The sequence below is a fragment of the Pleurodeles waltl genome, chromosome 10, assembly GCF_031143425.1.
Source record: "Pleurodeles waltl isolate 20211129_DDA chromosome 10, aPleWal1.hap1.20221129, whole genome shotgun sequence".
Taxonomy (NCBI): domain Eukaryota; kingdom Metazoa; phylum Chordata; class Amphibia; order Caudata; family Salamandridae; genus Pleurodeles; species Pleurodeles waltl.
The window spans coordinates 925,315,543-925,341,974 of NC_090449.1; the positions used below are offsets into that span (position 1 = coordinate 925,315,543).

Genomic DNA, 26,432 nt, shown 5'->3' on the forward strand with positions numbered 1-26,432 from the left:
TATGTGCACTAGTGGGAGAAGAACATAAGAACATTGATCAGTTGAGAGTAACATTTGCATGTCGAATTTTGCTTGCAAATCTGGGAAACTGAGAAAGACGAATAGCTGTTAAAGCGCAAAAAGATAAAGCCGTCAGTGAAAATCTGTAAGGCTCCTGAAGTGATTGTATTACCCTACCTGTAGTAAATAGACAAATTTGTTTTTGGTTTTGATGAAGTGCTTGCAAATAATATCGCATTAGCTTTTAATGTTTTTGAGTTTAGAAGGGCAAGCCGCAAGACTTTGTCAGCCGCTGTGTGTAAGTGTGATGTAATTTTGTGCCACGCTGGGATAGGTTGGTTAGTGAGAAGGGTCGCGAACGGATTGGTGGCACCCGTGAAACGCAACTGGTTGAGAAGGAAGACGAAGAGAATTGTGGGACTAAAAGTCACTTCCTGATTATTGATTTTTGACATACATTTGTGAAAATTAAGTTTTTCAAAACTTTTAAAGTGCTCTTAGGGTAGATGAATATATTCCAGCTAGAGTAGGAGAAATGTATTCGCCAGAAGGTACTCTAGGATATATCGTAATTGAAGAGAAAGGTACTGGAGCATGCCTTTGGTTAAAACATTGGTGAAAATCACAGGAAAGTGAGGGAACTTAGCGTTTCCTGAAAATGGATCATTTAATTTGAGAATTTGAGCCAAGTGATTGATGTATAGTTTGAAACCTCCACCAAGACCAGCTCAGTTCGAAACATTAGCGATCTGGTAACTAGAATCCAGACAACAACAAGCGGTGAAATTTGAGAAGAAAATGAGAAGAGTAGAAAAGACATTAGCAGAAGCTAGGTGGGACAATGACCAGATACGATGGAGACTCAATACCTTACATGGTATTGGGATGGTTCCTGCGATTTCAGAAAAAACTGTGAGAGAGGATTGAAGAAGGCTTCTAAGAAATCGAAAGGGAGGTCATCTTCCGATGGAAATAAGAAATTGAAAGATTTCTTTATCTCTAACTCCTGATAAGGAACTGGACTATGATGAGTTAATATTACAGTTGTTGAGAAATCATCCACCACCATATGTGGCACAAGAAGATCCAAGTGCTAGTGTGAATCCTACTGCACCAACATCAGTTGGCATGACACAGGGCTCAGTGCAGAGTAACCATGACCATGACAGAGTTCGGTACAGGTTAATCCCAATGTGAACCAGAGCTTAATACAAACTATGACAAGTCCACTTGAGCAAATACCAATGCAGAGCAGTTTCAGTTTGTCAGCTAACACTGTACAGCTGCCACAACCTAGTGTTCCTAGGATTTGCCCAGATGTGCCTGTTGTAAATTCAACAGCTAATCTAATAGTGCCAGCAGGACAGGTTTACCAGAAACCAATGTTGGTTCAGACAGAGTTGACTCCGCTATTACTGCCTCAAATGCAGAATGCAGGGGTAGTGCAGTCTCAAAATGCAACTTCCAGACCAAATCCAACTGCAGTATCTGTACCTATGAATACTGGTCCAATTATACCATTGTATGTACAGGGAAAGGATGAAACAAATGGACAAGGAATTCTAAGTCAAAAGTCTGAGTGGGTCAAAGTGGGAGAAGAACACAATGATAATGTAGGAATAATTTCTCCAATGAGACAGACGTTTGATGGAACAGGATCATTAATAGACCTGATTCCTATTAGAGCTCCTTTGAATACTGAGTCAGGGTCGAACATTGGCACCAGCATGAAATTACTGACACCCCAACCTCCAGGTTGAACTGTACAACATCTACCTTGTACTCAGCCTATTAACATCTTATTACAGGGTTTAACAGCTCAGCAGCTAACCGAGTGGTTACAAAAGCTGAATACGTCACAAGATGTTTCTAGTGGAGGAAATTATGTTAACTACACTAGGTTTTTAATGGAAGCAAGTGAGCTTGTTGAAGGAACTATAGGTGTAAATAGATTAGAGTCCTAAACTGAAGCAGAATTGAGATACTTGTGTCCGAAGATTACAAAAGAAGCAGGTGAGATACATCAACAGTTAGCAGATGTAGGAGACAAACATGGGATAGATTTATCAAAAATGAAACATTTGAAAAGGAGTTATAGGTTGGATTCCGAGGCAAAAGACTTCGAACACATGAGATCTGCAGGAATGAAAATGCACCTTAGAGAGTTGCTTCAAGGTGTCCTACATGGAGAGCATTAGACAAATGGGAAGGCAGATGGGTAAGAAAAAGATATAAGCTGAAAAAAGGTCTTGATACTTTTTCTGCAGTCGTATCACGGAATAGGGAAGAAGTGAAAGTCTTACCCATGAAAGAAATTCCAGGAGGGAATTTTGTACATATTCCTTGGAGTAGAAGTGACATTTTGTTACTCTAGGTTGAGGGAGAAACCAGTAAAATGGTACCAGCAAACAGATAGGTTTGTGAACCTTGCAAAATGACTGTGGGAGGATTTGAATACTGTTTTGGAATAGTTGTTCCAGCAGACTTATGGATTCAATGCAAAAGGAGTGTAGATTGGCCAACAAGTGAGCCGCCAAGAGATCCAGCAACAGGTGCACCATCTCCTGAAATAATGAACACCTACTATAAAGTCAGTGAATTTTTTAAATCGAGAATTTGGCTGAAAAACATTGATCAAGGCTGCACAGACAGGGATTCAGGGACATTTTCAGTCTCAGCAGCAGCAGGGAAATGGCAAGGTACACTTCAGGATGAAGGTAGAGGTAGAGGTTGTGATGGAATGGGAAGTGTAAATTGTGGATTGGATTTGAATAGAGTAATGGTACAAGGAAAGCAGCAAGGAAAGAGAATGTTACCTTGTCACTCTTGCGGGGGAATCGGGCATTGGAAAAACAGTGTCCGATGATAAATCAGGGAGGAATAGTACAGCAAGTGAATTATGTCAATTCATTTCAAAATGTGAAAGGACGGAGAATGAGAAGTTAAAATCAAAATTTCCAGAATAATGTGAATTCAGTGCAAGGTTTTCAACCTATGCAGCCCATGCAAAACTTAAGCCATTACAAATACAAATGCCTCATTTACAGCAGATGCAGTCACAGGTGCAGATGGTGCCTGCACAACAGATTCAGATGCCTAGACAACAAATTCAGACACCTCAAGTTCCTATGGATCAGCATCAGGTGTAACAATACAGTACATCCATTTCCACTGCAATAAATGGTGAATGGAAGTCTGAGAGTTCGGATGCAGAGGAATGTGTGATGGCAGCTTCATTAGAAGTGGATCAGAAAGGTCCTTATGTTAAAGGAATGGTAAATGGTCAGAAAGTCTCATTTCTGGTTGACACTGGAGCTGCAAGCTCAACAGTAAGATCTGAAGAAGTTCCAGACCTGCCCTTATCAGGGAAAATAGTTCAGATTGTGCGAGTTGCAAATCAATATTTAACAAATCCAATTTCAGAACCAGTTTTTGTTAAAATTGGTCATTGTAAGGGTTTGCACAAGTTTGTGGATTGTGATTCAAGTCCCATATTCTTACTGGCAAGGAATTGATTGTGCAAAACAAGATGCTCAATTACTTGTTCAGATGAGGGTATGGAAAGTCAAACAAACAGTGATGATGATGAGACTCGATACTTACTGTTAACAATGAGTCAGTGTCTGAAGAATTTCCTTTGATCAGTTTGGATGAGCTAGTGAAGAAGAAGCTTCTTTGATTAGTTTCTTTCTAGTTTTTGAAGTGAAAGATCTTCCTGCCGATTTACAGAAAAATGTTAAGATCAAAGTTTGGGATCTTTTAGGAAAAGATGTTGAATTGATAAAAGGAGCTGAGCCAGTCAGAGTCGTAGTGAAGCCCAATGTAGTTTCTCCTCAGGCTCCACAATACCCGAAGGCAAAGGATGAAATCGAGGGTATGAATTTGTTGATAGGAGAGTTTGTGGAGAAAGGAATTTTAAAGGAAGTGTTGAGAAGCCCAGGTAATTCACCAATAATGGGTTTGCGGAAGCCTTGTGGGAAAAGTTGACTTGTGCAAGACATGAGGAAAATAAATTAATTAGTGGTTAAACATTGCCCAGTTGTGCCAAATCCAGCTGTGATTATGTTTCAGATCCCATGCGATGCTGAATGGTTCACAGTGGTGAACCTATGTCAAGCCTTCTTTTCTGTGCCTCTTCAGGGAGATAGCAGATATCTATTTTGCTTTAAGTTCTTAAATTGGGTCTTCTGTTGGTGTAGAATTCCACAATGATTTTCAGAGTCACCATCCATTTTCCACCAGATTTTGAAAAAGAATTTGGAATCATTAGTGATGCCTTATCTGTCAACAATGGTGCATACATTGACGATCTGTTGATTGTGTCCAAAACAAAGGAAGTATGTAAATATGATACAATTGCATTGTCAAATTTCCTGGGAGAGAATAGATGTAACGTGTCCCCTGCTAAAATGCAGAATTGTCTGAAAGAAGTAAAATATTTAGGTCGTTTGATTGAGAAAGGAACTAGGAGAATTTCCAGAGAGAGAGAGTTGCAACTATTTTGCAAATACCAGCAGCAAAAACACAGAAGGATGTGAGGATGTTTTTGGGAATGGTGGGTTACTGCCGCCAATGGATCCCAAATTGTTCTGTTCTTTCAAAGCCTTTACAGAAGTTGACTCAAAAATGTTTCCGATCCTATAGTACTAGATGAAGCATGTATGAAAGCATTTACTGATTTGAAAGATCGTTTAGGTCAAGCTCCGGCTTTAGGTATGCCTGACTACACAAAACCTTTTCTGTTGTTTTGTCATGAACGTGATGCATGTTCTTTGTCTGTTTTGACTCAAACTCATGGTGGTGCGAATCACCTGGTGGCATATTTTTCATATTTTGGAACTGGTCACAGCAGCCTTACCTGGTTGTTTGCGGTCCATTGCAGCAGTTGGGCAGATTCTTGTTCAGAGCGAGAATATAGTAATGGGTTATCCTCTTACTATAATGATACCCCATTCAATAGAAATTTTGCTTCCTAGGTCTAAGACTCAGTATCTGACCAGCTCAAGGCGGGCCATAATATGAATCAGTAATCTTAGGATCTTCGAATGTTACAATTAAGAGATGTACAGTGCTTAACCCAGCCACTTTACTTCCAAATGAGCAAACAAATATTGATAAATTGGATGATACTGAACATGACTGTCTGGAAATTACAGAGTTATGCACAAAACCCAGAGCAAATATTAGAAATACTTGTCTGGAAAAGAATGACAAAATTATCTTTGTCGATGGTTCCTGCTTAAGAGCAGGATATGCAGTGTGTACCATCACTGGCATACTGAAAGCTTCATGGCTTCAAGGAGTGTTTTCTGCACAAGTGGCGGAACTAGTGGCTCTTACTCAAGCATGTCACATTTCAACTCAATTAAAAGTGACTATTTACACATACAGTCAATATGGACTCTGCATTGTGCATGACTTTGGCCAATTGTGGTCAGAGAGAGGTTTCCTGATCTCTTCTAGTTCACCAATAAGAAGTTGTTAAAAACGATTCAAATGCCTGACAAGATTGCTGTGGTGAAATGATCAGAGATCACAAGATTAACTATCAATGGGAAATGCATATGCAGATCAAGTCGCAAAGTTTTGTGCTTTGAACAGCATATCCTTTAAAGAAGAATTGGAATTGTTACCTGAAAATGATGAGATCTATGAAAATGATGTGATGCATGTCATTGATAATTTGAAGGAGTTAAAAACTCTTCAAGGCAATGTCCCAAGGGAAGAGCGCAGGGAATGGATTAAGTTTAAATGTTTCCAAAGGTATGATGTTGTGTGCGTCATCTAACAATATATCATTTAAACAAGTCAAAAGATTTATCGACCTTAAAGCAATGTCCGATCACTTACTATGATGAAATGGATAAGCCAAGGACATGCTCACAGTAGTCAATCAGACCATTATTTATGGTTCAGTAGAATCTTTGGTATTTATGCTTTTCTCTGCAATTTGCTTCTCCTCCGATAGAATACTGGATATTGGAGTTGAGTATTCAGGATCTCCACATGTTTATGTTGTTGAAGACACGTTTTTCTATTTAAATTACCATGACAAGTGTGCAGGCCTATCTCTTTCACACAACTGAAATGTGGGTGACTATAGTCAAACGCAACAGATTTGCCTCTCACGGCCAAGCCAGTTTAGGGGATGCACCTTCCAGTGTGACTCATGTTAACAGCTCAAGACATTCTCTTGACTCTTCCTTAGCACTCATAATTTCCCCCATGTGTTCTTCTAGCAAATCTTATTAAGCAGATTTGAAACTCTTTAAGCTGGATAAAGCCACATAGAGTATTTCAGAATCACTTGCTGTATACTCAAAGCATGAAAGAATAAATGGCAAAGAGTGGAAACACAACGTGTTTCCTAAACTTAATAAAAAAGTTAACCTTCAAGCTTCGGTTTGAGGACTTTTTTCAGTACAATAGGTAAGAAACAGTGAACAACTCTGCACATTTCTGCATTTTAAGAATCATGTGGAGTCCAGTAAATGTACGTCCCTACCAGCTAGTTATGTATTAAGGGCCTGGTTTATTATTTGGAGGATAGGTTAATGTCCATCAGAGTGACAGAGTAAAGTACTCAATCACCCCGATGAGCATCCAGTACCATAACTCTAGAGAGGTTCAAGGGGCCCACATATGTCTATTAATTTTCTGTCAATGTTGTAAAAGTTTTACATACGGCTCCATCAAACAAGATGGATATCCTTCACAGTATTTACATAGCAGGAGTTGGCTTTTGAAAACAAATTAAACTAATTAACCCCACAATGGGAGCATTGTGTTAAGCGATGAAAATGCCAAAAGCCTACAGATCTTGCTATAGTGAAGTGGAGGTAGCAGAGTGCATTCTTTGGGGCCCTGCAAGGGGGTCAACAATAGTTCTACCATAAAAATGTAGAAACCCTTTCAAATTAATTATGGAAAGCGATCCCAAAGAGTGTAAAAATGTCAGGAAAAACAACACGGAGAAGCTCCTAGAAGTTATTACTGCATAGATGATACTAGGAGACACCAACACACTCACCACCCAGCACACTCGCTGCAAGCAACTAGGGAACCACTAGTCAACTGTGCATACACTAAAACAGTGGTCTCCAAACTTTTTAATGCAGTGCCCCCCCGTTTAAAAATAGGAAGCTTTGCCCCCCATCCTAATTTTTCACAATTTTATAAAGATGGCAATGTTTAAATATGTGTAGACCCATTTAAACATTGCTGTTAAATACTGTTACATTTTTAGAAATGCAATAATATGCTTCTGCTTAAGACAAAGTCCTGTTATCTGTATAATGCTTCATTTGGCCAGAGTCTGATGCTCTCCCCTCCCCCTATCACTTGAGACCCCCCCCCCCACCCCCCAGGGGGGCCCACCCCCCAGTTTGAAGACCTCTGCACTACAACAATAAAAGCTTGTTCGGCAAGGTAATGTTCTAAAGAGGCAAAGCTTTTCTCAAATAGGAGGGCGTAAATACAATTCTTGAACAGGCTCAACACTCTCTAAAAATCTAAATGTTATATCTAAATTACATTAAAAGGTGGAATATAGATGTTCCCAATCCTGTGATATAGGAGACAATCAAACGCAAAAGAATTATAAAAACATTATGCGATCATACAAGGTACAAACCCAGGAAAAATCTAATCTTTGGTTTACTGTTGATTCATGATCTGTTACAAAACAGATAGTTACAAGAGACACGGAGACCCACAGCCTGTTTATGTGCCTAAAAAACAGACTCCACTATTTTCAAGACAATGTGACAGTTGTTATATTTGCACACTGTACAGCATTGTTAAATGTGTACTCTGAGGCCACAATTATTTTGGTCCCTCAAAGTGTGCAGCTTTCCTGGTGAAAACTGCTAACCCAGTAAACACCAACTCCACAGTTGTGTATGTACTGGGTGTTCAGTCTGTACCCAATTCCACTCCATGCAGCTAAGGACGGAAGATAAAAGCCAAGATACACTAGTCCCTATTTCTGAGGTACATCTGGGTTGTAATACCGAGCCAGGTCCAAGTGCGAGTTTGTGGCCAATTCGGAATTCATGCACCAATCGGAATTCAGGGCACATACATAACGTACATTCAGCTACATGGTAATCAATATTTAGATACTATGAAAACCTCTGACTTTAAGGTATAGTTCAGAAAGATATGTAATATTTTCATTAAGAATGCTTCACTTTACTTCATATATTATTTTTCCTTCATTTTCTATGAAACACATTTCTTCACTCTGCTCTCATTCTTTTATAAATGGAGAAATCATTAGGTAGGGTACGTAGTGTGCGTACATTAATGCTCATGTTGTAATCTCACTGATAGTACATTGCTATACGTACACCACAGTTAGAGTGAACATGTAAGGATACCCTTTTGCCACTGCTGTTTATTAAAGGGATCTTAATGGTTAACTCAACTGCGAGTGAGCAAAGCAAAGATGCAGCAGGAGTAGCCAAGGAGAGCTGCTGCCTACTGTCATACAGTATACCATAAAATTAGCATCTGTAAAGTGCATGTTAACCCTTACTGAAATTGTGTCGCTGAATAACAAATGGTTATTGTTACTTACAATGGTAAATATTTTATTAACATCAGAAGGATGAAAGACCGAGTAGACCCACTAAGATTTAACCAGTGATGAGGAGGTCAATCACAGATTCATGGAGTTGATGCATTAGCCCACTGAACCTCCAGACCCGGCTAGCTCAAGTGTTCTTTACCTTGATGGTAGCAGAGTTAATGTCAAATTTCTCATCGTGTTCCTGTTACCTGGAATGCCAAGGCCTGCACTGGAAATGTATTTATGGGCACTATTCCTAAAAGAATCTAAAACGACCCAGTATCTGCTTTCAATCTAAGGTGGCCAGTCAGCTTGTGTGCCGCTAAAAAAATGAAAATAAAATTCGCAAAGCACAGCTAAAAGGTTTCCCTTTTTAAAACATGCAATAGCAAAGCTATGAGGTCTGGAGTTTTGTTACTAGTAGCTGGACACCGCTATGTGTGTTGCTTACACGTATCCTAAAAGGGATACCGGCAATAGACCACCAGTACAGCCATTGCGGACGGACAGCCGCAGCTGGCGGCAGGCATCTCCAGGCTTGCGGGGACCATGTTATTGTGAGCATATTAAGAGGTTGCACACAGCCAGGATTTCTGGCGTGGTCAGACTGCCACCAAAACCCTGGCAGAAACAAACACTATGAAAGGAGACACTCACCTTCAGGAACAAAGACACATCCAAGGCCACCATGGAACCTGAACTTGAATTCTTCCCACAGCCCCTGATCGTCCTACGATTCCAGAACCAGCGACGGCGATGAAGACAACAACCATAAGTACACCCACCTAGCACACACTGGAGGGAAAGGCACACACAAGCATACACATCCGGGATGGCTGGCAAGGGCCACACACGCAAATCAACATGTATCAACACACATACACACACACGCACAAACTACACACGGCACGGTAAACACACGCCACGGTCAACATCTATGTACATCCACACACCACCCAGCACACACACATCACCGCCAATGTCTAAACCAAATATACACAACAACACAGACTCACACAACAACTTCCCTACCACAAACACACAAAGGCATTGGCAAGGAACAACACTGCACACCTCCACATGAAAACACATACTGACAGCAATATGTAACAATGACATAAAACCAACTCATTCCAAAACACTGCCACACAACGTGTCAGATATCACACCACGTCCACACAATGCACATGACAAATCCATCACCACTCACACAATGACACAATGACACACAACACCATCACAACACATCACACCAAGTATAATGCACAAAGAAACCACACAACACGTGCTGCAACACAATCACATCCCATACACTAAACCAACACAAACCATATTGCACTAATAAAACACATTCATCACAAAGGAAAGGCAGGACAAATACGTCTCCATCAAGACTAACAGGCGGTTGGCCCATATATGTTAGGCATGTGTATATAAAATTATTCAAAAAGTACAAAATGGGCCAACAGGCCAGTCCAAATATTCCAAGTGCCACCAGGCACATATGGCACTTGTGAAAGCCCCATCTTGACTCCTGACTTCAAAGTGGTCTCCATATCGTAGGGACATCAAGGGAGAAGGCAGGCACCTCAGCGGTTATGCAGTGGTGGTTGGGGGGGTTGGATTTGGTTGGGGTCCTTGGGTTTTCCCTTGGGTTTGGGGGTAGGTTGGGCTTGGCTTTCGCCTTCGTCTGTGGGTCTTTAGGTTTGTCCTTGGGAGGGGGGAGTTAGTGTTGGGGGTTGATTTTTTGGCACGGGCAACACCAGGGGGGCAAGGGAGGACTGGGAGGTGGAATGGGTCGGGAAGTGACACAGTGTACTTTTGGGAATCATGGGGTGGCAGAGTGGTAGGGAAGAGGGAAAACTTATATAGGAATCTTTTCTTAGGGACACAAGGGTGGTCATGGGAAAAGAATTTGGGAGTGGCTGTGAGGTGTGTCTGTATAGATGTCTTGGGTGCAGGTGCGTGGGTGGAAGGCATCTGTTTTGTTGGGTGTGTGACTGCAGGCGTGTAGAAGTCTTGCGAGGAGCGGCAGAGGTGCAGGGAGATGCCATGGTGGATGGGTGACTGTCTGTTGGGGTGGTGCCTGCAGGTAAGGTGGGTGTGCTGCATGTGGGGGTATTGGTACATGTGGTGAATGTGGTGGATGTATGCGGGTCTGGAAGTGTGGTGACTGTGGGTATGATGGGACTAGTGGCTGAATCAGGGAGTGTTGGTGTTGTGCCAGCAGGTGTGAGTGGGGTAGTGTCCGTGAAGGAGAGGTTGGTGTGGGGGGCAGTGTAGGGAGTGGATGTTGTGTGTGCAGGGGGGTGTTGACTGCGTGCCAGTAGTGGGTCTTGTGGTGGTTGTGTTTGTCACTGTAAATATACAGCTTTTTCATGGACCATTGGACATGTAATGCGTGTGACATGCTGATGTCCAGGCCATGTAATGGGCAGATAGGTTGGTATACATGGGCCCTCTACATGGCCATAATGGTATGTGATGACTATTGGGGCCTGTCACAAGTGTATGTTGTGTGCAACAAGGATCTTGTTATCTAGCATGTGCCAAGTGGTCATCAAGTTGCAAAATCTCTCCTCTCAATCATAGAAACCCAGTATTAGGGAGAATGAGACATGCACCAGTGTACTGCCTCCTAGTGGACCTTTCAACCCTGGGGGAATGACACATCATCCAGACATATCGTCTGAATCGTCACACCATAATGGAACCATGTACCCCATTGGAGCCAGATCTACTGCCTGATATGCATAATCCCTATGCCATTCTTCCCACAATACAGGTCTTGTCTGTGCTACACTTCCTTGCCTCTGACTCTTTCCAGAATACAGTGGGTTTTGCAGCAGGGATGTCACAGCCCATGTTCAGTCTTGTGTTGACAGATGTATTGTCTGCTTTCCTGAAACACATGGACAGCTACATCAGGTTCCCACAACGTGTAGATTTGCCTACTGTTAAGGCTGACTTCTATCACATTGGGCACATCCCTCATGTGATTGGGGCCATAGATGGCATCCACATTGCTTTGGTCCCTCCCAGGGCCAACAAGTCTATAGGAACAGGAAAAAGGCCAACAAACAAGTCTATAGGAACAGGGAAAACTACTACTCCATCAATATACAGGTGGTGTGTCTCACGGACCAGTACATCTCTCAAGTGATGGCCAAGTATCCAGGATCTGTGCATGACTCCTTCATTCTGAGTAACAGCAATGTCCCACATATGATGGGTCAGCTACAGAGAGAAAGAGCGTGGCTCATTGGTATATTTGCAGTAGGATGTGTGTAATTCTAATGTCAACTGTCATCCCATTCAGCTCTGTGCCTCTACCGGTATTGTGACAGGTACTATCCTTTGTACACACAGGTGACTCTGGCTATCCTAACCTTCCCTGGCTGCTGGCACCAGAGAGGTACCCTACCACGGATGGAGAACACTGTTACAATGAGCCATGTTATTGAAAGAACATTTGGGCTCCTGAAGGCCAGATTCAGGTGCATCCACGTCCCTGGAGGTGCCCTCCTCTACAGTCCCCTAAAGGTATGGCAGATCATAGTTGCTTGCTGCATGCTACACAATCTGGCCCTGAGACAACAGATTCTATTATTGGCTAATGAGTAGGAGGCAGCTACACCAGTGGCTGTTGATGAGGACATGGAAAGTGATGAGGAGGCTGATGAGGAAGGTGCCGCTGAACTAGGACTGAGCTAATCACTCATTACTTCCAGTAAGCTACAGATATGTTGTGTGTGAAATGTTGGATGTATTATTTCAAAATTGATTAATGACAGTGCTGCACATGGTCAGGAACATCATTGGAGATGTTCAGTGTACCTATTCCTTGATGTGACTTGCGGCGGGAGACAGCTAGTCTATCAGGAGCTGTGATACTGATGAAATCTCACCGACGGGTGGTGAATGCAGATTGGTAGGTTGACATGTACAAGCATGTAGTATGTCATTTGTCCTGCAAGCTCCTGTGTAGATGTTTTTCCAAATGAAGATTGTGTAGTGTGTCTCACTCCCGATCTAAACTGTTGGCTGTGGCATTCATGGGCATTGTCCTTTCCTAACAGCAGTAAGTGTAGCTATTTACCCATTTCAGCTGTGATCTACAGTGCAATAGTCATGTGATTCCTGATCTTGTGGGTGTGACATTGTCTTCTGTTGTTCCCTGTGTAGTTGCAAATCCACACTGTGCACGTCAATGTACTGCAGAAATGCTGCGGCTCTCACCATTATCCTGATGTGAGTCCCTGTCTTGGTCTATATGCAGTTTGGATTTGTGGATCTACTCCTGTGTGTGGCTGGGCTAGTGACTCCCTTGCAACTGGAATTTGGACCCTGTCTGGTGTAGGGTGTCACCTGCAGGGAATGGCTCCCTCTGCTGTCCTTATGACATACTTTTGGTGAAGGGAAATTACCATACATTACAATTCACTAGGATTGACATTCGTACATGTGACAATAAAGACACGAAGACAGTTCCTATGTTCTATGGTGTTTATTGTGCACAAAGTGTGGAAGGATTGATGAGTGGGGCCATCGTTGGAGTAATCATCAGAGTAGGTGGCCTACCTGTAGCCAGTACAGGTCCAGTATCCAAGGGCCATGTGAAAATGCAATATTGACATTGAACAGCCAACAGGGTATTTCAGTGGTGCAAAATGGAGAATTTTTAGAAGACGGTCACTTGGCAGTGGGTTTGGCCTTGGAATCTGCTCCTCCAGGATAATGTCTGGATGGGTGACCACGTTTCTGGGGGGTTTCTCAGCTGCAGAGGGTGGGGTGCAGGTGGCCTGCAGTTCCTCTGACAGGGCCTCCATTCCACTAACTGAGGCTGATGTTGATTGCTCTGTTGGTATCTGGCTGGTGGAAGGGGCCAGCCGGTGGTTGAAGGTAGTAAGCAGGATGGCTGTGAGCTCCTTGAGTACCCATGCAAGGGAGGCCATGGTGGAATTGTGGGCCTGCCACTGCTGCATGGCCTCCTTGTGGTATTGCTTCTGCAGCCTCTGGTTTTCCTTCAGAATGGTGAGTTTTTGGCCCATCTTGCTCTGGGATTGCTGGTATGCTCTCAGGACTTGGGAGATGGTTTTCTGGCCAGTCAAGTTCCTTAGAAGCCCCATCCAATGGCCCATAGGTGCACTCTCATGGCCCCTGACCCCCTGGGCCTGTGCCCCTCACCCGGTGTGCCCACTCCCAGTTACCCCAGGACAGTCATTGTCTTGGGTGTGAGGGGTCGACTAAGGTCCCTGTACTGTGGGGCACACTGCTGATTGACCAGTTCTTGGTAAACAGGTTTGGGGAGCAAGGTTTGGCTGAGATGTAGATGCCAAAGGTTGGGGGGTTTGGATGTGGGCTGGGTGAGGCTGGGAGCAGTGGATTGACAAGGTGGCCCAGTTGGGCCAGGTAAGTCGTCTATGTCCAGACATTCTGTGTCGCTGTCGTCACTGAGGCCATCATCCTGGGAGGGCTTTCTGTCACAGGCATCCTCTTCATGGTCACAGTGGCAGGGATACCTGTGAATTAAGTGAAAGAGTATCAAATGGTAGAAATGTGAATATTTGTCTCTGTGTCTGATGTATACAGTAGCTTGGCTTGATTCCCAGTTATGGGTAATGTACAGTGCTATTGGTAGCATGTTCTATTGAGGAGTGCTGTATGGGGATTGCATATCTGTCATTTCCATGTATGGGTCCTTAGTTGTAGCATCCTGTTGGTGTTACAGGTGTGATAGTTGTACATGCAGGTGTTGCACTGTGACGTGGACAGATCAGCTTTTCATGTGGATGCACAGGTTCATTGTGGGAGTCGTAGTGATGGTGTTTGGCTGTGCTATCTTTGCAGTGGACAGGGACTGTGTGGCTGGGTGGTGGGGTGGCATGCAGGGTAGGGGCTTTAGGTTATTGTGTGGGAGATGTAGTGGAAGACAGGGTGACTTGAAGAGTGATAGGGTGTGGAGGTAGCATGCCGGAGGGCCAAACTAGTGCTAGGGGTGTGGGTGTACATTGCCAGTGTCCAGTCCTCCAGGTATTCCAGTCAGGCCCTCAGGATGTGGGATGTCCAAGACCTTCTCCTCCCATGATGCGAACTCTTGGGGAGAAGGAGGGGGCCCACTGCCAGTCTTCACATGGCAATTTGGTGTATGAATGCCATGGAATGCACCTTTCTCCGTAGGTCATTCCACCACTTCCTGATGTCCTCCCTTGTACGTGGATGGTTGGCAACTGAGTTGACCCTGTTGACGATTCTCTGCCGTAACTTCAGTTTCCTGGCTATGGATGTTTGCTGGACCTGTGCTCCAAGCAGTTGTGGCTTTAGCCTGATGATTTCATCTACCATGACCCTCAACTCATTGTCTGTGAAACATGGGTAGTTCTGACGGGATATGGTGGTCGTGTTGTGAGTGGGTGTGTGTGTGTTGGTGTGTAGTGTGTAAGGGGGCAGTGTAGGGTGCTTGGTGGGATGGGGGTTGGTTGATTGTGTGTGCTGATTGTTTGTGGTGTTTGTATGCTGTGATAATGTGTATATTGTGTCAATGGTGTAGTTGTGCAGTGTGTGCTGAGTATTGTGTGTGATTGTGCATATGGTGTATGTATGCAGTGTTTCTGGTTTCTGTGTGCCTCACTGTCGGTGTATTTCATTTTGGTTGCAAAAGGGTGTGGGGTTGTTTTATAGTGGTGTATGTTGGTGTACCTAATGTGTGTCAGGTGTTGGGTATTCGATTTGTCCAATGTGGTGCTGTGTTCTGGTAGAGGTGTGTTTTTGACAGCAGTGATTCACACCATCAATGTTTTTCTGCAGCGTAATGACCGCTGTGCTGATTTGTGGGTCATAATATGGAGGGCAGTTTTTGTTCAGCATGGCGGTGCTGGTGGTGGGATCACCTCTATCCCACCCTCAGTCATCCTGGTGGTGTCGGATTTGTGGCTGTTTTTGAGTGAAATACTTTGTGGACTCTTATTACGGCTGGGGGGATACTGCCAACACTGGCAGTCTTTTTAGTGCCCGCAACCGTGGCGGTCTTGCTGAAAGACTGCCAAACACGCAATAAGGGCCTGCGTGTTGAAGAGAGGGAGTTTGAGGTGGGGTGGGGAAACAGCATGAGAAGGAGGTAACTAGAGGACACATGCACTCTCATGGAGTGTTGAACGGAAAAGAAAAGGAAGTTCCCTAGATGTGAGCAGCGGAAGAATACAAGTGAGCCAGCCCAAATGGTTGTAAATAGGCTATACTCCAGAGACAAACATAAGAGAAAGGCAAACTATCAAATAAAAAGCAAGCAAATTTAAGTAACAATGAAACCAATCAGTGGAAAGCAATGAAAAGGCTCTAAGCTCACTGTAAATTCACAGTGGGTCTTTGGCAATCTGCTTGCACAGTCTGACAGGCGAGACTTTAAATACCGTAAACCAGCAATTAAGATGGCAGTAAAGTAAATGCATCAAAAACATACATTATGAATTATAGGTTATGTGATGTATGCAGCAGAAGAAACTGACTACTTGAAACCCACCGCCAAAACTCACTGTGAGCACAAATGGAACAAAATGCCATGGCGTTGGTTATCAGCCCATTCAAAGAATATAAAACCGTGAAAACCCAAGAAAGTCACTGGCTGATATGAGCCGACCCAAAGCCCACTCTCTCTCTGAACTACTTCTTACACGCACTTTTTACAAAGTATTGATAACACAAGATCTTCTATTTTAGCTTAAGCTGCATTTAGCAAGATCTAATGATTGATGCACCTAGACTAAAAACATTAAGGTGTAATGATGCAATTATAGACATACAGAGCTGTGAATAGTGAAGGAGAAGTCAATGTCCCGTTACTGAACACAGCTTTGGATTCCGCAATCTGTCCTTAAGACAGAGGTCTCTGTGCACTGTGGAATGGTGGCAGTGGCACAGCTGCATCTCTGCATGGTTGTAGAAATGTTGCCACTGTTGCTTCAAATGCATAACACTGAACATTCTTACCTGCCAGCTGCATGCCAGTATTTATTGAAATTGTCAAAGTGGATACAGGTACTGACTCAGGGTCGGCTTTGCTGCTGGAGGCAACCAGTGTGACAACCATTTTGGCATCCGCCCCATGACCTCCTTTTCCACAGATTCCCTCACTACCTCCCTCCAAAACTGCCTCTCACCTTTCCATAGCCCTCTTCTCTCATGTGCCTTTCATTTGTTTTATAGCACTACTCATAACAGTGTAAAGCGTCAGAACACTTTACAACGCACACACATTATACAGAGACAATAAATCATAACTGTGTAAGTCACTCTATAAGAAATGTTACATGACAATTAGGATTGCAAGGTGTAAGATTCACATGTAATCCATACTAGTAGGCAGTATACTTTAAGAGTATTTGGTCTGGAGCAGCATAAACGTAGGATTTAACATGGACCAGTTACTGTTATTCTTACTGCGCATTTTGGATTTTGGATTATTATTTTATTTTTAATGATTTTCACTAATTGTACCATAAAACGGTTATTATTATTATAACACCACAATGCTTAAAGTTGGCTTTACTAAGAATGTATTTCTACCCAAATAAACTCTTTTTAGCAAAATTGGGATAATGAATGACTGAGGAAAAACATAACATTCTAACCCACATCATGCAGTGTGCATGCAGCTCTTTGATGGCAGTTCACAGGTCACTGTGCTATTTTAGGATTGCTCCTTATAAACTGCAGGTTACAAAAGGATCTCTGTTACAATAGCAGTAAACCACTGTTAGAAACTAGCCTCTTTCTAGCATGGTTACCCCCATTTTTGGCAGTTTGTGAGTGTTTGTCAGCGTGTCTGTTACTGTCTCACTGGGATTCTGTTAGCCAGGACCCCAGTGCTCATAGTTTGTGGCCTATGTATGTGTTGTCAGTATGCCTAATTGTGTCACTGAAGTTCTGATAACCAGAACTCCAGTGCTTATGCTCTTTCTACTTACCAAATTTGTCACTATATATTAGTGACTCTATATTGTGGGCTGCAGCATTTCTTTTGCCACCATAAGGAGCTCAGACAAACCTTTCTTCAGGACTGCCACTGCAGCCTGAGTGAAATAGTGCCCACACTATTTCACAGCCATTTTCACTGCACTTAAGTAACTTCTAAGTCACCTATCTATCTAACCTTCATTTACAGAAGGCTAGGTTCAAAGGTACTGTGTGTGAGGGCACCCTTGCACTAGCAAAGGTGCCCCCATGTTGTCCAGGGCCAATTGCCCAGACTTTGTGAGTGTGGGGATACCATTACACGCGTGCACTACATATATGTCAATACATATATGTAGCCTCACAATGGTAACTCCGAATATGGCCATGTGACATGGAATTGTCCCCCGATTCCAAATCTGTTATTGGGGGGCTAATCCCATGCACCCTGGGGGCTCCACCATGGAGCCCCACTACTGCCAAACCAGCTCTCTGAGGTTTCCACTGCAGCCCCAGGTGCTGCCACCTCACAGACAAGTTTCTCCCCTCCTGGGGTCTGAACATCTCAATCCCAGGAAGGCAGAACAATGCATTTCCTTTGGGAGGAGGGTGTTACACCCTCTCCCTTTGGAAATAGGTGTTACAGGCTTGGGAGGAGTAGCCTCCCAAAGCCTCTGGAAATGCTTTGAAGGGCACAGATGGTGCCCTCGTTGCCTAACCCAGTCTACACTGGTTCAGGGACCCCCAGTCCCCACTCTGGCATGAAACTGGACAAAGGAAAGGGGAGTGAGTACCCAGAGCTCCTCCAGTGTGTCCCTGGCGTTAGCCATCTTGGATTCCAAGGTGTGGGGACACTATGGAGACCTCTGAGTGGCCAGTGCCAGCAGATGATGTCAGAGACCCCTCCTAATAGGTGCACACCTGGGTAGGTAGCCAACCCCCCTCTCAGGGCTATTTAGGGTCCTTCCATTGTGGTACTGCGACAACCGCACTTTGCGTCTTATTTGTCCCCATGTTCTGGGACTCCCATGGGTGCTGACTGGTCTACTGTGGGCTCTCTAAAGTGCTGAGAGCCCCCTCTGTCCAAGTTGAGACCCCCAGGTTCCTCCTGGGCCCAGGCAGCACCATTTTGACACAAACCACATAGTTTTCTGAACCAAAGCTTTTTAGCAGAATCCAGCAACGCAAACAGCCTGCATCCAACAACTCGACGTGGGACATCACCTGCACCAAGCAGGAACCCGCAGCCATCTTCTTTGGTGCTCTTCTGTACTCTTCTTCTTACCAGAGAATCAACTTTTGCACAATCTTCTAGGTTGGCAGGGGCCCCTGTCCTTCCTGGACTCTTCTTCAACTTCTGGACTCCACAGGTCTTCAGGTCCAGGAATCCATTGGTTGTTGCTTGCAGTCTTGCTTGGTTCTTGCAAAATCTCTTATCACAACTTGTAGTGTATCTTGAGGAAACTTGCTGTACTTTACTCATGCTTTCCTGGGCTCTGGGGTGGGGTACTTTACTTACCTTTGGTGTTTTCTTACACTCCCAGCGCCCTTCTACACACTACACTTGCCTAGGGGGGAATTTGTGATTCGCATTCCACTGTTTTAGTATATAGTTTGTGTTGCCCCTAGGCCCATTGCAATCTATTGTATTTTCTACTGTTTGCACTATTCTATGACTGTTTACTTACCTGATTTTGGTTACTAGTGTATCTATTGTGTATAATACCTACCTCCAGAAGGAGTATTGCCTCTAAGATATTTTTGGCCTTATGTCACTAAAATAAAGTACCTTAATCTTTGGTAAGATTGAGTATTGTCTTTTATTGTGTATAAGTACTGTGTAACTATGGTGGTATTGCAGGAACTTTGCATGTCTCCTAGTTCAGCCTAAGCTGCTCTGCTACCTGCTACCTCTAGACAGCCTAAGCTGCTAGAACACTGGCTGCATTTCACTAATAAGGGATAACTGGACCTAGTATAAGGTGTAAGTACCTTAGGTACCCACTTAGGTACCCACTGCTAGCCTCCTACAACAACTGAGCTATCCCAATAAAATACAGTTCTGAGAACTTCATGCTAACATTCTTTGCAGCAGGCAAATTCACCCTCTGCACTAATTTATGATGAGTGAAAACTGACTTAAGAAAACTGTGCTCTCCCCAGGAAGAACATTAACTAGCAGAGTTTTTGTGATATTTTTATTGTTGCCTGAAAACTGCAGACACAGAAAGAACTATGCATCAGGTGGTTTTCAACTCATAAGTTTTTTTCTAAGCACAGCACCCCTCTTACCTCCACACGTAAATTCAGTGCCATGTGCAGCTACACCAGTCACACCACCCTAAACCATTGGGTTTAAATGCAATATTTTCCTAATTTCCTGCAGTGTGCGCCTCAGCTCCTGTCCCAGTAGCATGGTGTCTGTGTCTTCCTCACTTTGTCCTTTAATACAATGACACGATCAGGACTCTAGAGTACTGCCCTCCATAGCTGGGCCATTAATACACAGTGATATGTGATTTGCATCTGTGATGAGATTCGCTTAATCGTCTTGGAATTATTTTCATTGGCAGATATTGACATAAAAGCGGAGGTCTTTGGTATTGCAAAACTGACTGATTTATATTTTCTGAAAGGTCCTATTTAAATTTGGGAAGACACCTGCAAAGAAGTGGTGAATGTCCCCTTCACGGTGTCAAGGGGGCATCGATGTCAATGGTACTCTAAATAACACCTGTCACTTTTTCATGGATGTCTTACTCCTCCAAACACCAAATAAGGCTCTTTGATTTCGGCGGAAGGCTTGTAACAACAATTATCAATAGGAAGGGTACTAGCGAGTACACGTCACCGTGGAATGTGTATTTTATCAGATTTTGATTCGCACATCAGTTAAGTGGTATCGTTCTCAATTCATTTTACGAATTGCACCAGGAAATACCATGGTCCTAACACTTTTGGCAAGAACACCTAAGGGAGGAGAAGTTTAAGTTTTGTCCTCCCACCTGATTGAAATGATATCTCATTAAAACGCAAAAAGCTTTTCCAAGAAAAAGACATTTCTAAATGGATATTTGTGGTTTTATTCTTTAAACAATTTCCTCTTCCATTCTCATATTATTATTTTGGTTAGGGCTATTTGAGAGGAAAATGTTAATCTAATTGCAGATTCATTTCAGTCAAATAACCTTTATTTTTTATTAAAAGTAAATTATATCTCACACAGTAGATCATATCTCACTCAGGTATTCGAGTGGTCTTAATTTGTCATTGGTGATTTCATCTTATATTTGCTTGCACGAAGCAATAATTTCGAGTTAATATAGCAAGTCTGTGGCACTATATCTTCTATAGGTGACTTCCCGTAGAAATTGATTTATAGTTATATTTGCAGTAGGGTGCACATACTGAATTCATTTAACATTGATACAATACCATTTTTAATTGGGCTCCTCGGGTTATTAATTTTTGCAAACGTTTGAAATAGACTCATATTTGAAATAGAAGAATAACTTGCATGATTTTTTGGTAATAACTAAGCATGGGCTGAATCCATTAGTGTAGCACACTGAATAATTTGATGCCGTTTTAGTGATTCAGGAAATAAGGGATGAGGGGCTGTATGTACTAAAACTGCGGTTACAAAAAAAAAAAACAGAAGTACCCATTTAAGTGACCAGTAAATTATTTGGAGAACTGACCTATGTATTAATTGGTCAGTTTGTAAAAAAACGATTTGAACGGTGTTGTAAAATAATTTCACTCATAAATATTCATTAGGCTAAATGAATATACACTAGACAGTTCACAAATTGTAACTCCATCTTATTGGCAGCAAAAGCAGGAATGATGACCTGCAAGACAAAGAACGCAACAATGCATGTCCTTGCATTTCAAAACTGAAAACTTTTTATTTTTTTTAAACGAGCACATTTTCCTTTATGAAAATTGGGCTGCTTTAAAAAAAAAAGTGTTGTGCTGGTTGTTAGTTTTTGAAAAATTCTGACATACAACCACATTTGAAACAGCAGAATAACGTACACATTTTCTTTGGAAAAACTTGCTAAGCCTGGGGTTAATCCTTTTACATAGCACATTGAATGTTTTGAGAACAGTTGAATGATTCAGAAAATAAGGGATGAAGAGTCACATGTACTAAAACTGTGGTCGCCGATAGGAGTCACAATTAAGGTTGCAGGTTCAGGGATAGTAATCAACTGGCATTTTTATCTCAAACAATTTATACATAGGAAATTGATTCTGAATTTTGTAGTGAAGCTGAAAACTTGCTCCAAACAAAGACCAAACGTGTAACAATTCCTAAGTCATTTTGCAATTCAGAATAACTTTTCCAAATCATAAAAATTGGTTTGCAAGTGGTTTTGCTGTCACAAACCCTAAATTTTAGCAAATCTCTAGCAGGATGAAGTGGCAGGCTATTGCCAACCAGGGCTCAGCGAGACAGGATGCCATTCCAAAGAGGAGTGGCTGAACAGGATTTGCTGCTGCGGAAAAGAACGTAGTGGGATATACCACAAAGTCAGGCTGACAAAGGATGTACCTTCGGAGAGCAGGTAGGTCCTTGTGCTAGCGCAGGTGTTTTAATAAAAATCATTAATATGTATTTATGTATTTTGAATAATAAGTTTATGTAGAAAATAAAAACATAGAAACATAATGCACACATTTGAATATGTGAGCACGAAGAATGGCCACCAATGTTAACAAAGTGTACTAATTAATGATTAAATAATATGAAATGTTGAATATATGTTTGACTAATGCAGTGATATGTCGTGTTAAGGGTTATGCAGTAGGCTTTAGCTTTATTAATTGTAGGCCTTAACTTAGCGAGTGTCTTGGTCTACTTGCCAGGCCTCATGTAAAAGCTGCATTTCTTGGCGTTTAATAAAATAGCTGACCAAGAAAGTTAAACTGTGAATTTCTATTGTACTGTTTAAATGTGCTCGTAACGGAAGCTTCTTGTGTGAACCGACTGCTAGGAGATGATGTTCTTGCTAATGCAACATTTTATGTCTAATGTGTGAGACTGACTTTCCCCAGGACAAGAACAATGAAGATACTGACTAGAGTAAAGGTGCAACAATATTGTTACCTGACAAGCCGCATGCTGAGGACATGGCAAGACAAACCAATCAACGACATGTGAACGCAGTAATATTAGAATTCATAGATTTGGGATTTTAGTTTTATTGGACAGAGTGTGAACATACAATTAACTGACCAATAGGGATTTGTGGGGAAGTATAGGTAACTTTGACTTTACAAGACTGCACAGAGAGAAGACAGAATTACTGCCCATTTTTCCTGACCAAGAGATCACTACTTTCTTATTGCGTCTTGACAAGAGACGTGCTTACCTTCAATGCTTAAAAACTTTGCCCTTTTAAATTCTTATGCTAAAGCCTGATGCCTTGCTGATTGACTGATGTCCTGAGGACAAAGACTGATTCTGCTTTGCTGATCCAGCCTGAGGATAGGTATATCCAGATTGTGATTATTATGCATATTTGCTTTTTCTTTCTAGGTACCAACTGTGCTGATTATGTCTATGGCTCTATCATAGTTAGATGTTTTTCCAAATTTGTTTTACTAACTTGTTTTGCATGAAGCACAACATGCTGATGCTAATCGGATGTTAGTTAAGGATCCTCACTAATGTCCTATGATAACAGGGACTAATGCTTGATGAATTTCTCTGCTAAACTTCATGTATGTCATCACATTGACGCAGCTGACTTTGCTATTGATTTGCACCATAACTTTAGAATGTGTTCTAGTTCAACCTTTGATTAGATTACGTTTCTTCTGCCGCTTTGAACAACCAGTTTTGTTTCTGTATGTGTTAATATAGTTAAATAAATATTCTAAACTTTTACTAAAGGTGTGGTTATTCATGACTGGAAGGTCATGGTGCATGATAATTACTGACTATTGATTATTGATTGTTAATGATTATTTTGTATTGATTACTGATTATGTACTGGATCTATGGTAAGAACATTTTAATTGCGAGTCAAAAGGTTCATCGACCTATTCGCGTGCCCTTGTAAGTTTACTTATTAAGGTCAGACGCGCTAACCCTGGTCTCCAGTTGGTTCTCATTCTACTCTTTCTTTACTGGAACATTTTTAGTCCAATGTTGTTGTTAGTGGCTATTTTGGCACCTTTAGCACCACTTCCACGGGTCTAGGACCCACTTGGAGGGCAAGACTCACTTCAGACTATTTATTTTGAGGTGCGGGTTCAAAGTTGTTGAAGCTTTTTGTGTTCCTACAATTCAAAACAGGAGGCTAGCCAACTAGCCTCTCTCGTCACTTTGGTAGTCCTTAGATGGGGCAGCGAGGCAGGCTTTGAGCTGCAGGGCAGTCCTCTGTGGTACAAAGAAGGCCCGAAGCAGCAGGGTAGCCCTCTGAAATACAAGGCAGTCCTTATGGGGGTCCTCTGCAAGTCCAAGAGTGTCCTGATAATTTGGTCTGAGGGTCCAATATTTATACCTGGTGCCAGCCATTGATGTGAGAGAAAACTCTAGACTTCCCCAACAACTGGTTCTGGAAGTTTCCTTCATCTTCTGTCCAGGCTCCAAGAGGTCTAAGATGACAAAGGACTTGTGTCAAGTTCTTTGTGACTGTGCTGGAGGCAGCTTCTTTAAAATGTAAGTGGATCAGGAAACAGCTCCCACCCTCCCACCCTGGCAGTATGGCTCATCCTGACAACTTCTAGTCCCACTTCGTCTCACTGTCTAGGAGAAATACACAAAGGCCAATTGCCAGCTATGCACAGTCATGTGACCCAGGACACTGCTGCAGGCACCAAATGGCTAAGACACGAAAATGACAACTTTCTAAAAGTGGAATTTTCAGAAGTAGGCCTCACAGTAGTGAAACCGAAAATATGATTTTTATCAGTAGATGTGAAATATTAAACATGTCAATTTTCTTTAAATATGGGGGATCCTGTACTATGGGCTATCTTAGGGGTGGCTGATATGTATTAAAAAGGTAACATGTAAGTATAAAGGACTATATAAAACCATATACTATAAACTATATCCCCCTATACTTTATAAAACTGCACCAATGGGATAGTTTCAAAATATTTGAAACTATTCCATTTATGTCAGACACCGGACACAGACACATGGGCCCTTGTATGTGAGACAGGCAAACTGCTATGCTTGTATTTAATTTTAATATTAATCTGAAGCTTCACACAGAAACTTAATATTTCTATATATTTGGCATGTGCTGGCACTACACAGTCACAAGTAACCTCTAAGGACGCTTTGAGTGATCCAAAAAAGAACGTCCAAATATCATAGGACTCTGGACAGCCTGTAATTCAGATCCTTCCGGATTTGCCAGCATTCTATGAAATCTTTCCTTGTTTATCTGATCATTAGAAACACAATCAAAAAAGAACAATACATTAACCTCTAAGAACAGTGCATTACTTATAAGTATTGATCATATAGATTAAAATGAATAAGAGAGCAATTTAAAAGCACAAGATAAAAATTTGATATGGCAATAAGCTGAAGCATAGAACTTCATTTTCTCACTTATAACAACTAGCATTGATATCGAATACGATATTTTAAAAAGCAGTCAGCTCTCAGACACACCTCCTCACTACTCAATAACTGCAAGTAAATTTGAGCTGCTCTACAGTTCCTAAATTGCAACTTCCTTAAAATTGGAAATAAAAAAGTTTGCAACAAATGCTTATAACATTTTCAGAAAAATACAAAATGTAAAAAGGTTTGAGTAGATGTCTCATCACAAGGACAAAAACAAATTGCTACCACATCATATTGCCACAAAAGGAAATAAAGTTTTCATCTCTGGACCCCAAACAAAACTTTGTGAGTAGCAGCCTATCCCAAGAATGTTCAACCCAATCTAGGTGAGGCTCCAATCCAAGTGAAGTATGTTATCAGAGCATAATCTTTAAAAGAGGATTTTGCTTACTTAAACAGTGCCTGATCCCTGGACCTATTAGCCATGAATGGAATGGAGAGTCCGTTTTTATTTTTTTTCTTTAGCTTGCACAGCTCCAAAATGGTGGACGTTCTTCCCAGTTTGAGGGTAGAACCCTGAAAATATTGCAGCCATGGTATCTTGTGGTTCAAGTTACACAACAAGCAGACCTAGATTATATCTTTGTTTAAAGAGGTCTGATCATTGCACCAGATCGAAGTCCTAAGTGACAGTGGTGCCCATTTAACATGGTCCTCGACTTAGTTCATGACCAGCTCTTGATGGACTGCAAAACAAGTGCTACTCACAGGAATACCCAGAATGAATCTAAGAGTCATATTTTTATCCATCTGTAGGCCTTTAGTGTTACTGCAACCCCTGATCCCTGCACCACAAGCCAAGGCATGGATACAATTCATTTTATAGCTTTCCAGTAGCGTATGATATAGTGAAACAAGAAAATGGGACATGATCAGAGGTTCAGTATCGCAATGGAGCTGATATAACCTATCAGATGGTATTCCTCATGAATATCAAATCAACAATATGGATGGGGCAGAATATTGAGGGCAGAATATCAAAAATAAAATACTGACTGCAAAGTAAGTCTAGATTTTCTATTCATATCTCCACATATATATACATACACAGTAAATATATCTTCACTGTATGTAGATGTGGAGTCAGGAATAGTAAATCTATACTTACCTATAGGCACTTACCTTTCAATATTTTGGCCTCGATATTAGTTTGCCACGGTAATGTTGGTATTCATTATTATAATCCAATCTGATGCGAACGAAGAAAGTAGAACTGTAAACGTTAACATCCTTAAAAAATACCATTGGTATAACCACATTTCTCTACTATTGCTCGAACTCTTAAATATCTGTTAAGTTGGTTGAGGTAAT

General features: G+C 42.0%; 1 protein-coding gene across 1 annotated transcript in view; it reads right to left on the reverse strand.

The window, feature by feature from the left end:
* The window catches only part of LOC138262031 (histone deacetylase 9-like), a 1,178,236-nt gene that overhangs the window by 265,207 nt on the left and 886,597 nt on the right, over positions 1-26,432 (reverse strand). The window lies entirely within an intron of this gene.